An 11917-nucleotide genomic window follows, 5' to 3' on the forward strand; every position below is an offset into this window, starting at 1 on the left:
ATCCCAGGCCAAAAAATACAAATAAAATCAAAAGAGAGAGAAAAAAAAAAAAAAAAAAGGCTGTGAATAATTGTATGAAAAGTCACTAAGATTTGTAAACCTTCACACAAAAACAAAAACTAGCTAAAACTCCAACCAAAAAACTCTGGCATATTTGAGAACAGATCCTGTTTATAACTTGGGATTAATTTAATCTGTAAATTAAAGAAATGTTTCTCATTTAAAAAAAAATTGATGACTTATTTCCTTAAGATTACCCCTTCACTTGTCTTAACAGATTTTTTTTCAGAAATTATTTTTGCTTTTCATTACAAAAACAGAGGAGAAAGGAAAAAAAAAACCCTAAATGGATGTCAGAAAGAGACTCCAAAGATTGCACTGGAACTTTGAGAAGCCAAAACTAAAGGAAAACATGTTGACGTGAAAGAGCTGAAGAAACAGTTTCAAAGGGCAGCTCGGGAGGACAAAGCAAAGTATTACAATGGAATGTGCAGAGAGCTGGAATTGGGTAATAAAAAGGGAAGAAATCACTCTGCATTTCTCAAACGGAAAGAAATGAAAAACAAATTTAAGCCTCATGTCACAATATTGAAAGATGTTATGGGCAATATTTTGAATGACCCAGAAAGCATCAAAAGAAAATGGAGAGAATACACAGTCACTGCTTTTTAACACATTAAAGAAATCTTTAGCAGCGGATTTGGTCAGTGCAATATGTTGCTTCACTCCTCTTTCCGTGAATGTTGATTATGGATCCAAGTAAAATGAAGTCATTGACAATCACAGTCCTTAATGAATTTATCATAACATTGCTTATTGGTCTAGTTATGAATATTTTAAATTTAATATTAAGATAGCAAACCATGCTGAAACTGTAGGGTTTTTTTACATAAATAAGTGCTTTGAGCTCTTTTCCTCAAGACTTCCTTTTTGGTTGCTCGTTGCTGTTAAGTTAGTCCAACTCATGGCAACTTTATGTATAAAATTTTAAAAAATATACAGTGCCTTTGAGTCCAGTGTTACAGGTATTGTATCAAACTATATAATTGTCATTTTCTTCATTTTTGCTGATCTCTAACTTTACCTGTTGTACTTTTCTAATGATTGGTCTTTTTTTATGAAACGTTCATACTAAGCCAACTGAAGTCTCATCATCTTCACATATAAGAAGTATTCTATCTTCACTACTTATAGAACTCATTTATCTGGGGTTTTATGGGCAATATTCTTTAACAGCATGAAACAAACAAACAAACAAAAACTTTAAAGAAGTAACCTAATGGTAAGGAGTTGTACTGCCAACCCAAAGGCACATGGTTTGAATCCACCTGCTGCTCCATAGGAGAAAGATGGACAGACTTCACCTATTTGATTTATTGCCTCTGAAAACTCACTGGAGGGTCAGCTATTAGTTTGACTAATCACTAATCAGTTGTGAAGTTAAGGAGGATCAGAATTAGTTATGACTTGACAGTACATAACAACAACAATAATAACATTGCAAAAGGTTTGTGCAGTTCAATACATCACTTAAGTTCTTTTTTTAATACTTCAACACCCTTTTAAAAAAATTCATTCTAATGAAAGTATACAGAGTTTTAGGGTTACTATTCATTCATTGTTGCACTTTTCTCCGTTCTCACCCCTCCCCCAATTCGCTTTTCTCTTTGAAAAGTGAAAGAAATATTCTTTCATTGTTATACAATCCCTCCGCCCAAGTCCACTCTACTGTGCAGGCTTCATTCTGGACTCCTGTCCTGACAATGATAACCTAATAGTATATCCCTTTTAAACAGTTCTCTCCCTCATCTGTTTCAATGCAGTATATGTAATTTATCCCATCTTTCTCAGTCTCGCCCCAACTCCTATGTCAGTTCCATTTTACAACAGTGGCACTATGCAGTATTTGTCCTTTTGTGTTAGAGACATTTCACTTAGCATAATGTTCTCCAGGGTCATCCATTTAGAATAATATTGCTTGAGTTTTTTATTTTTCAATGAGGTATATTATTATATTGTATGAATATACCACAGCTTCTCTATCCATTCGTTTGTTGATGGACATTTGCATTGTTTCCAACTCTTTGCTATTGTGAACAAAGCTGCAATATATATCTGCTTGGGTGATAGTTATGGTTTCTTTGGGGTATATTCCTAGTAGTTGAATTGCTGGGTCAAATGGTATTTCTATTTGCAGCTTTTTGAGAAAATTCCATACAGACTTACATAGTGGTTGCACCATTTTATACTCCCACCAACAGTGAATAACAGTTCCAGTTTCTTCACAACCCTGCCAGCATCTGATGTTTGCTGTTCTGTTAAATTTTGCTATTCTTACTGGGCTGAGATGATATCTCATAGTTGTTTTGATTTGCATATCTCTTAGAACTATGGATTTTGAACATTTCTTCATGTACTTCTTTGGTGAAGTGTCTGTTCATATCTTGTGCCCATTTTTTTATTTTATTTACCTTCATCTTGTTGTGGTGCGTCATTTGATTTCTTGACCACTGTTTCTGTGGATGTTCATTCTTGATCCCAAGAGAATTAAATCATAGACCTAAGTAAAATTAAATAATTTTACATTTACTTAATCAAAGTAGAACAAAATACAACTTCTTCACATATTATGGTATAGTTTATTGGGTTTTTTAAGTCTTTTATTCACATTTATGTTTAACCTAATACTGAAGTTTATTATCTTTCACCTTAATTAATATTTCAAGTTGTTATAATCTAGGTAAGCAAAGTTACACCATCTCTATATCAGAGAGTATTATTAAGTCTTCCTCCAATCCTGACACTGCATTCTTTCTCTTTTAGTCCAGTTTCTTACTTTATTTGTTCAACATAGAGATTGAATAAATATCATAAAAGAAAGATAATTCTTCCATATATCTTTTTCAATTTGGAGCCATTCTCAAATTAGTTGTTAGATCTCTCTGAGTTGAGTATGACTCATAGCAATACTGTGAACAATAGATCTGAAACCTGCGCTATCTAGTGCCTTCCTTAACATCTCTGACATAGTTGAACCCATTGCAACAGTTACTATGTCAATTTTTGTGAGAGTTGTCCTGTCTTTCTCTGACTCTCTACCTTTCCAAACATGATATCCCTTTCCAAGGAATAATCTCTGGTAGCCTGTGGCAAGAAGCTGTGTTGCAACCCCGAAGGCAGGCAGTTCAAATCCCACCAGCTACTTAGCAGGAGAAGTATGAGCAGTCTCCTCCTGTGTGATTAACTGCCTCTGAAAACCTGATGGAGGGTCAGCTATGGGTAAGTTTCAACTTAATCGTACAAACCAATAACAACATCCCTCTTAACAACATGCCCAAAATAAGTGTGATGAAACTTCACCATCTTTACCTCTAAGGAACACTCTTGTTGCACTTTCTCAGAGACATATCTCTTCTTTTGACTGTCCGTGGAATATTCAGTACTCTAACACCACAATCCAAAGGCATCAATTCTTCTTCTATTATCCTTATACACTGTCTAGCTTTCAGATGTATAGCAGGAGATTGAAAATACTATGACTTGAATCTGGAGCACCTTTTAAATAGACATCATTGATTTTTAGAGATCTTTGGAGAGGTCCCTGACAAAAGATTTACCCAATGCAATAAGTCCCCTTATCTTTCTGCTGCTACCAAGAAGGTTGATTGTGGATCCAAGTAAGATGAAATAGTTGACATCTTTAATCTTTTCCCCATCTATCACAATGTTGATTATAGATCCAGTGGTGAGGATTTTTTGTCTTCTTTATATTGAGATGTAATATATATTGTAATCTACATGGATGGTATCTTTGATGTTATTTCACCGTTCATCTGGTTTTAATCACTAGTGTTCAATGCCTCAAATTTATTCTTGAGATGATTTTTAAATTCAAGTGGGATAGACTCAATAGTATATTTCAGACCTTGTGGACTTATTTTCATTTCATTCAACTTCAATTTGAATTTTTTTGTCTGTTCCACAATCAGCACCTGGACTAATTTTGACTGCTGATGTTGAAGTTCTGCAGTGGTTCTTTCCACAGATGCAGTCAATCTGATTCCTATGAAGTCCATCAGATGAGGTCCATGTATACGGTCACTCTCTGTGTTTCTTTTAAAAGGATATTTGTGGAAGAGTATGCTCAGAAATGAAAAAAAATTATAAAAAAATTTTCTAAACCTCGCAGTGTACATGAATGAAAATATATATGAATTATAAAAATGTTAATTAAAAACACTGGTTAAAAAAGGTATTTGTGATGAATATATCATTGAATTAGAAAAATTTAGTCATTCATTCTCAGCCTCATTTATTTCTCCAAGTCCATGTTTTCCGGTTACTATTTACTCTACTTTTGCTTCCATCTTTTGCATTCCAGTAACTAATTGTTATTAATGCATCTTGCCTGAAATTTTGGTCAATTTCAGACTGCAAAAATAAGTGGTTGTTATTGTTGTTAAGTGCTGTTGAGTAGAACTCCTAGTGACCCTAAGAACAATAGATCTGACTTCTGCCTTACTCTGCGCTATCCTTACAATTTCTGATATACTTGAGCCCATTGCTGCAGGCACCGTGCCAATCCATCTGGTTGAGGATTTTCCTCTATTTTTCTGACCCTCCAACATTCCAAGAATTATATCCTTTTCCAAGGAATGCCCAAAGTATGTGAAATGAAGCGTCATCATTTTTGCCTCCAAGAAGCACTCTGGCTGAACTTTCTCCAAGACATACCTATTTTGTTTTTGGCTGTCCATGGGACATTTGGTACTTTTCTCTAACACTACGGCCCAATGTCATCAATTCTTCTGTCATCCTTATTCATTATCCATGTCTCAGATGCATCGCCCATGACTGAAAAGACCCTGACTTGAATCAAACACATCTTAGTCTTTAAGCTGAAATTATTGTGCTTCATTCTTTTAGAGAGGTCCCTGAGCTGAGAGCAAACATTCCCAGCTCTATACATCCTTTGATTTCGTGACTGCTGTTACTACTGGTGTTGGTTGTGGATCCACACAAGAAGAAATCATTGACAACGTTTATGCATCACTTTTGTTCTCTTTGGTTTTACATTCTGACATGTAAATTTGAATAACAGTTTTATTAACAGATCTTCCTTACACATATGGACAGCTCACAGCATTGTATTTCAGGTTAGATCATGCAACAGTCTTTTTAACTAGGAATACATCATACAGCCATCTGGTTGAGAGTGGTCAGTACTACTCTGTTTCAGCACACTTAAGTCTAAAATATCTATCTGTATGCATTAAATTTAATTTTTTACAACTTCCAGTTTTACTACATTCACAATGCAATTTTAAAAAATTCATATATTTTTGTAAAAAAAATTGTATTTAGAATTAACCAGCTGGACTCAGTTTATTGTTGCTGTTGTTATGTGCCCTAGAGATACCTGTGACCAATAGTGACCCTGTGTAAAACAGCCCTAAACCCTGTTCTAACCCTTGCCAATCTTATTGTCTTAGACACACCTATCCCCATTACCCTAGTCACTAAATCAATCCATCTCATTGAGGGTCTTCCTCTCCTGCACTGTCCCTCAACCCTCCCAAGCATGATGTCCCTCTCCATGGACTGATCCCACCTTGCATGTCCAAAGTATGTCAGATGGAGCTTCAGAATCCTTGCCTCCAAGGAGCAGCCTGGTTCCACCCTCTCCGGGATGAACTTGTTCTCCTAGAAGTCCACTATCTACTCAAAACTCTTCTCCAGCACCATTGCTCAAAGGCATCAACTTTCCTTCTATCATCCCTAGACATTGTCCAGCTCTCTGAAGCACATCAAGTAATTTCAAAGACCATGACCTGTATCAAGCGCACCTTAGTCTACAGACTGCCATTGTTACTCATCAGTACATTGGAGAGGTATCTGACAGCAGACTTTCCCAATGCATTCATGTTTTAATTTCCTGGCTGCTGGTATGAAGAGTGTTGATTGCAGAGCCAAGCAAACTGAAGCTGTCAACAATCTCAATCTCCTCATGATCTATCATGATGCTGCCAGTCGGCCCAGTGGTGAGAATCTTTGTTTTCTTGATGTTGAGCTTCAATCCATATTGAAGGCTGTAGTCCTTGACCTTCTGCAGCAAGTGCTTCAGGTCCTCCTCAGTTTCAGCAAGCAGGATTGTGTCATCTGCATAACGCAGATATTGTAGCTAATGTTAGATGGATCTTAGTTGAAAGCAGGGAGTACCAGAGAAATATCTATCTATGTTTCATTGATTATGCAAAGGCATTTGACTAAGTGGAGCATAACAAACTGTGGCTGACTCTGAGAAGAATGGGAATCCCAGAACACTTGATGATGTTAATGAAAAACCTATACTTGGACCAAGAGGCAGTTGACAGAACAGAGCAAGGAAACACTGCATGGTTCAAATTCGGGAGGGTGTACACGAGGGATGTGTCCTGTCTCCATACCTTTTCAACCTGTATACAGAACAGATTATCAGGGAGGCTGGGCTCTAGGAGAACTGTGGCATCAGAATTGGTGGAAGATCTATCAATAACTTGTGTTATGCAGATGACACAACCCTGCTTGCTGAAACTGAGGAGAACCTGAAGCACTTGCTGCAGAGGGTCAAGGACTGCAGCCTCCAATATGGATTGAGGCTTAATGTCAAGAAGACAAAGATTCTCACCACTGGACCAATTGGCAGCATCAGGATGGATGGTGAAGAAATTGAGATTGTTCACAGCTTTAGTTTGCTTGGCTCCACAGGCAACACTCTTGGCCCCAGCAGTCATGAAATTAAAAGACATATTGCGATGGGAAAGTGTGATTTTAGGGACCTCTCCAAAGTACAGAAGAGCAATGGTGTCACTCTGGTGACTAAGGTGCATCTGATACAGGACATAGTCTTTGCAATCACTTGTTATGCAGCAGAGAGCTGGACAATGACTAGGGAGAACAGAAGAAGAATTGACGCCTTTGAGCTATTGTGCTGGAGAAAAGTATTGAATATACCATGGACTGCTAGGAAAGCAAACAGATTCAACCTGGACAGGGTTAAACCAGGCTGCTCTTTGGAGGCAAGGATTCTGAAGCTTTGTCTGACATACTTTGGACATATTGTAAGGAGGGATCAGTCCTTAGAGAGGGACATCATGCTTGGTAAAGTGGAGGGACAGCGCAGAAGGGGAAGGCCCTCTATGAGTTGGAATGATTCAGTGACTGGGGCAATAGGCATGAGGGTGTCGGAGATGGTACGATTGTCACAGGACAGACTGTTGTACATAGCATCGCTATGAGTTGCAAGTGACTTGATGGCATGTAACAACAACAACAACAACAACCACAAAGGAAGAAAGCTAGGAAAACTAGAGAGTTGGAGAAGCTATAGCCTCTTACTTCCTCCCTCTCACCCCCCAAAAGGCCTCTGGATGCCCTCCAGAACATTTTCCACACTGTAATAATATGACCTGAGTATCTAGCTTGCACAGTTTTTATTAAAGACTCAATGGCATAGAAAAAGTCACATCTAAAATTACTCAACTTCAAAAATAATATTTTCGTTAAAACAGAATGATATAGAACACGCAAAACTTCATTTTTATTAATGGAATACTACACCTAACATATATGTGGCATTAAAACCATCCCTCATTAAGGACTTCAACCTCATAGTATGTATAATATTTTGTTGGCGTTGTTTGACCAATCATCTTTGTTACTCACTCCAGATTATAAACAGTGAATAAAGAGAAGGGTGCTAATTTTTCTACTTATTTGTTCTTCAGGAACAACTAGCATATTGTCTGGCACACAGCAAGAGTTGTTATTTAATAATTTACTATTCCAGACACAGGGAACAGTGAGAAGGAGTGAAAGATGTGAAGTAACTGGTTATTTCTGTCAAAAAATTGCAACTTTGGTAAGGAAGATTATGGGGTAAGTAATTTACCGTAATGTAAGTCATTAAAATAAATACTAGGAAGAGATTAAAATTATCAGTCCTTGTAGTCTTCAACACAAGGAAGTTAATTGCTAGTTTTGGGGATCAAAGAAGTCTTTACAAAGGAAGGAAGGCTACATCTGAAAATAATGCAGTTAAGCACATGGCAAATTCCTTCTCTAGAGTGCTTCCCTTTTCCTGAATGGAGACATTTTCACAAAGTCTTCCTGTTACTAAAGATCGGCTTCCTGTGGAAAGTCCTAAATAGGATTCACCAATTTAAAAATAAAAACTCAAGATGATAAGAATGAATTGAGATCTGGTTCCTTAAGTGTGGAAGGGAAATATTAACCAACTGTTCAATTCATATCACCATTCCAAGGCCTTTGGGAGTTCCTCTATTTTGGCTTAAGCACTTTGTTTTTGGCTCATGAATAACCTCATATGGTAGCAGCATTTCTAATTAGATTTTTATTTTTCTGGCTGTAATTAATTTAAGAGTGTGAAAACAACTTACCCCCTTAATTAGATTCATAGTGTTGCTGAATTATTGAAGTTGTTCTTGTTGATATGTGCCATCGAGTCACTTGTGACTCATAGCAACCCTATGTACAACAGTCCTAAACTCTGCTCTGTCCTGTGTCAAGCGCACTGTCTCTGATACACCCATCACAAGTACTCCAGTCACTGAATCAATCCACCTCATAGAGGGCCTTCCCCGCCTGCGCTGTCCCTCCACCCCTCCCAAGCATGATGTCCTTCTCCAAGGACTGGTCCCTCCTTGCAACATGCCCAAAGTATGTTAGACGGAGCCTCAGAATCCTTGCCTCCAGGGAGCCTCCCCCTTTAACCCTTCCCAGGATGAATCTGTTTGTTTTCTGAGCAGTCCATGGTACATTCAATGCTCTTCTCCAATACCACAGCTCAAAGGCATCAACTCTCCTTCTATCCTCCTTAGTCACTGCCCAACTCTCTGATGCATAACAAGTGATTGCAAAGACCATGGCCTGTATGAGACGCACCTTAGTCTCCAGAGAGACACCGTTGCTCTTGAGTACTTTAGAGAGGTCCCTAACAGCAGACTTTCCCATCGCAATGCACATTTTAATTTCCTGGCTACTGGTGCCAAGAGTGTTGACTGTGGAGCCAAGCAAACTAAAGCTATGAACAATCTCAATCTCTTCACCATCCATCCTGTTGCTGCCAATTGGTCCAGTGGTGAGAATCTTTGTCTTCTTGACATTGAGCCCCAATCCATATTGGAAGCTGCAGTCCTTGACCCTCTGCAGCAAGCGCTTCAGGTCCTCCTCAGTTTCAGCAAGCAGGGTTGTGTCATCTGCATAACGCAGATTGTTGATAGATCTTCCACCAATCCTGATGGCACATTTCTCCTCATAAAGCCCAGCCTCCCGGATGATCTGTTCTGCATACAGGTTGAAAAGGTATGGAGACAGGACACATCCCTGGAGTACGCCCTTCCCAGTTTGGAACCCTTCAGTATTTCCTTGCTCTGTTCTGACGTCTGCTTCTTGGTCCAAGTATAGGTTTCTCATTAGCACGATCAAGTGTTCTGGGATTCCCACTCTTCTCAGAATTCTCAAATGGCCAGGACAAATTATAGAAACTTCAATAATTAGGTTTTCACAATTCCTGTTAAGAAATTGCACTGCGAACCTAAAGGTATACAATTCGAATCCACCAGCTGCTCTGTGGAAAAAACAAAGATAGGCAATCTCCCATGTGGTTTACTGACTCTGAAAATCCACTGGAGGGTCAATTATGGCCTGATTCTGACTCAATGATGCTCAACAACAATAGCAACATACGCAATAAGAGAGAACACATAATTGATCCATTTGAATCTAGTTCTTTTCTTACAACCTTGTTGTGGCTAATTGCCATTGAGTCAACTATGACTCACAGCGACCCCCTGAACAACAGATTTGAAACTTGCCTTGTACTGCATCATCCTCATGATCTCTGATATGCTTTTTATGTGAGCCCATTGTTACAGTCACTATGTTAATTCATCCTTTTGAGGGTCTTCCCAACAGAATGGCTTTTTCTGAGGATTTGTCCCTCCTGACAACATACGCAAAGTATGTGAGATGAAGTGTTACCATCCTTACCTGTAAAGAGCACTCTGGCTGAATTTCCTCCAAGACAGACATTTTTGTTTTTGGCTTGGTGTGTGTGTGTGTGTGTGTGTGTAATCTTAATTCCTATTTCTTTTCTCTCTCTCTCTCTTGCTCTAACTATTTTTTTAATGTAAACTTTTTCTTTTATACTGGTTTATTTACAAATTTCATACACATTGTTTTTCACATTGGATCTTTCCTGTTTCCTCAACCCACCCTCTCTCCACCCATCAAATGGTGTGACCCTATGATTACGCCCCCCTCTCCTCACTCCTGTGCTTCCCCCTTAGACCCTCATACACATTTTACTACTTTTCTAATAGTATTTTTTAATCGATTTACTAACAAAGTTTGTATACATTGTGTGTCTCACTATTCCTCATTCATATTGTTTCATAGTCATTCTCATGCGTAATTTTTTATAATATTAATCACCATTGAACCTTGCCCATCATTACACTGTCTTTTCACACAGATCCTTTCCCCACTCTACCCACCAAACTGTGTAACCCCGTGATTTTGTTCCTACCCACCCTCACCCACTCCCTCCCTCCCTTCCCCTACTTTGGTTCCCATACATGTTTTGCTAGTCATCTTTCTATTTTAAAATAATGGTCTAATGCAGTATTTGTCCTTATGAGACTGAATTAACTCAATCTCTAGTCTCTCTCAAATTATGTAGTATTTTTTTACATCATTGTTCCTGAGAGCTACATAGTATTCCATTGTGTGAATGTAACACAATCCATTCACCTGTGGTTGAACATTTGGGCTCTTTCTATGTTCTTGCAATGGTGATTAATGCTTCTATGAACATTGGTGTACAAATCTCTATTTGTGTCTCAGTTCTAATTTCCTTGGAGTATATTCCTAGTAGTAGAATAGCTGAGTGGTACATGAGATAGACAGTACTCTTCTACAACACCACAATGCAGCGGCATACATACTTCTGCCATTTTTATTCATTATCCAGCTTTCAGATTCATAGAAAGTAACTGAAAAGACTGTAGCTTGGATTAGGTGTTCCTATCTTTTTGTTGTTGTTGTTGTTCCTATCTTTAAACTGACATTGTTCCTATTTAGCATTTTATAGAGGTGCTATAGAAGAGGAGTGAACATACCACAGACTTCCAAGAAAACAAACAGTTCTGTCCTAGTTCGAGTGAGTTACTTCTTGGAGGCAAGCAGTTTGAAACTCCATCTTCTCTCACATACTTTAGGCATGTTGCCAGGAGAGGTCAGTCCTTGGAGAAGAACATCATACTTGGAAGGTTGGAGGGAAAGTATAAGACAGGAAGACTCTGGATAAGATGAACTGACAGAGCAACTGGTTAATGGAAGCAGGTTTGTCAGAGACAATGAAACTGGCACAGGATAGGACAGCATTCAGAGTTATTGCATATAGATTCACTATGGTCACTATGTGACTGGACCTTTGGGTTGTTATCATGTTCTTGTGCTATGAACATTGATATTCTGCAGTGAACATTGATGTTCAAATCTTTTGATTTCTTGACTGCTGTTTCCATGGGTGTGATTCTTACAATAGAACTATACATTTTCCTAAGAACAGATCATGACCTTGGAATGGAGAATGTCTAAGAAGTAGTTGTGACATAGCTGCCTACATGAGATTTAGATGAAGTAATGACACATTTACAAGTATTTCATCCCACTACATGAAGTAACTTATTTTTTAAATTTTTTATTAACTTTAATGAACATTTACAGAAATTTTGGATTTCCATTCATTCATTGTTACATTTTTCTCCCTGCCCACCCTGCCCTCCCAGTTTGCTCCTCTCTTTGAAAAGTAAAAGAAAAGTTCCTTCATTGGTATACAATCCCCCTCCTCCAC

The 11917-nt window shown here is 38.1% G+C and overlaps 1 pseudogene; it reads left to right on the top strand.

Moving 5' to 3' along the window:
* Nucleotides 1–11917, top strand: part of LOC102848928 — a 78672-nt pseudogene that overhangs the window by 7240 nt on the left and 59515 nt on the right.

The sequence above is a fragment of the Elephantulus edwardii genome, unplaced genomic scaffold (assembly GCF_000299155.1).
Source record: "Elephantulus edwardii isolate Elephantulus edwardi_28Jun2011 unplaced genomic scaffold, EleEdw1.0 scaffold00053, whole genome shotgun sequence".
Taxonomy (NCBI): Eukaryota; Metazoa; Chordata; class Mammalia; order Macroscelidea; family Macroscelididae; genus Elephantulus; species Elephantulus edwardii.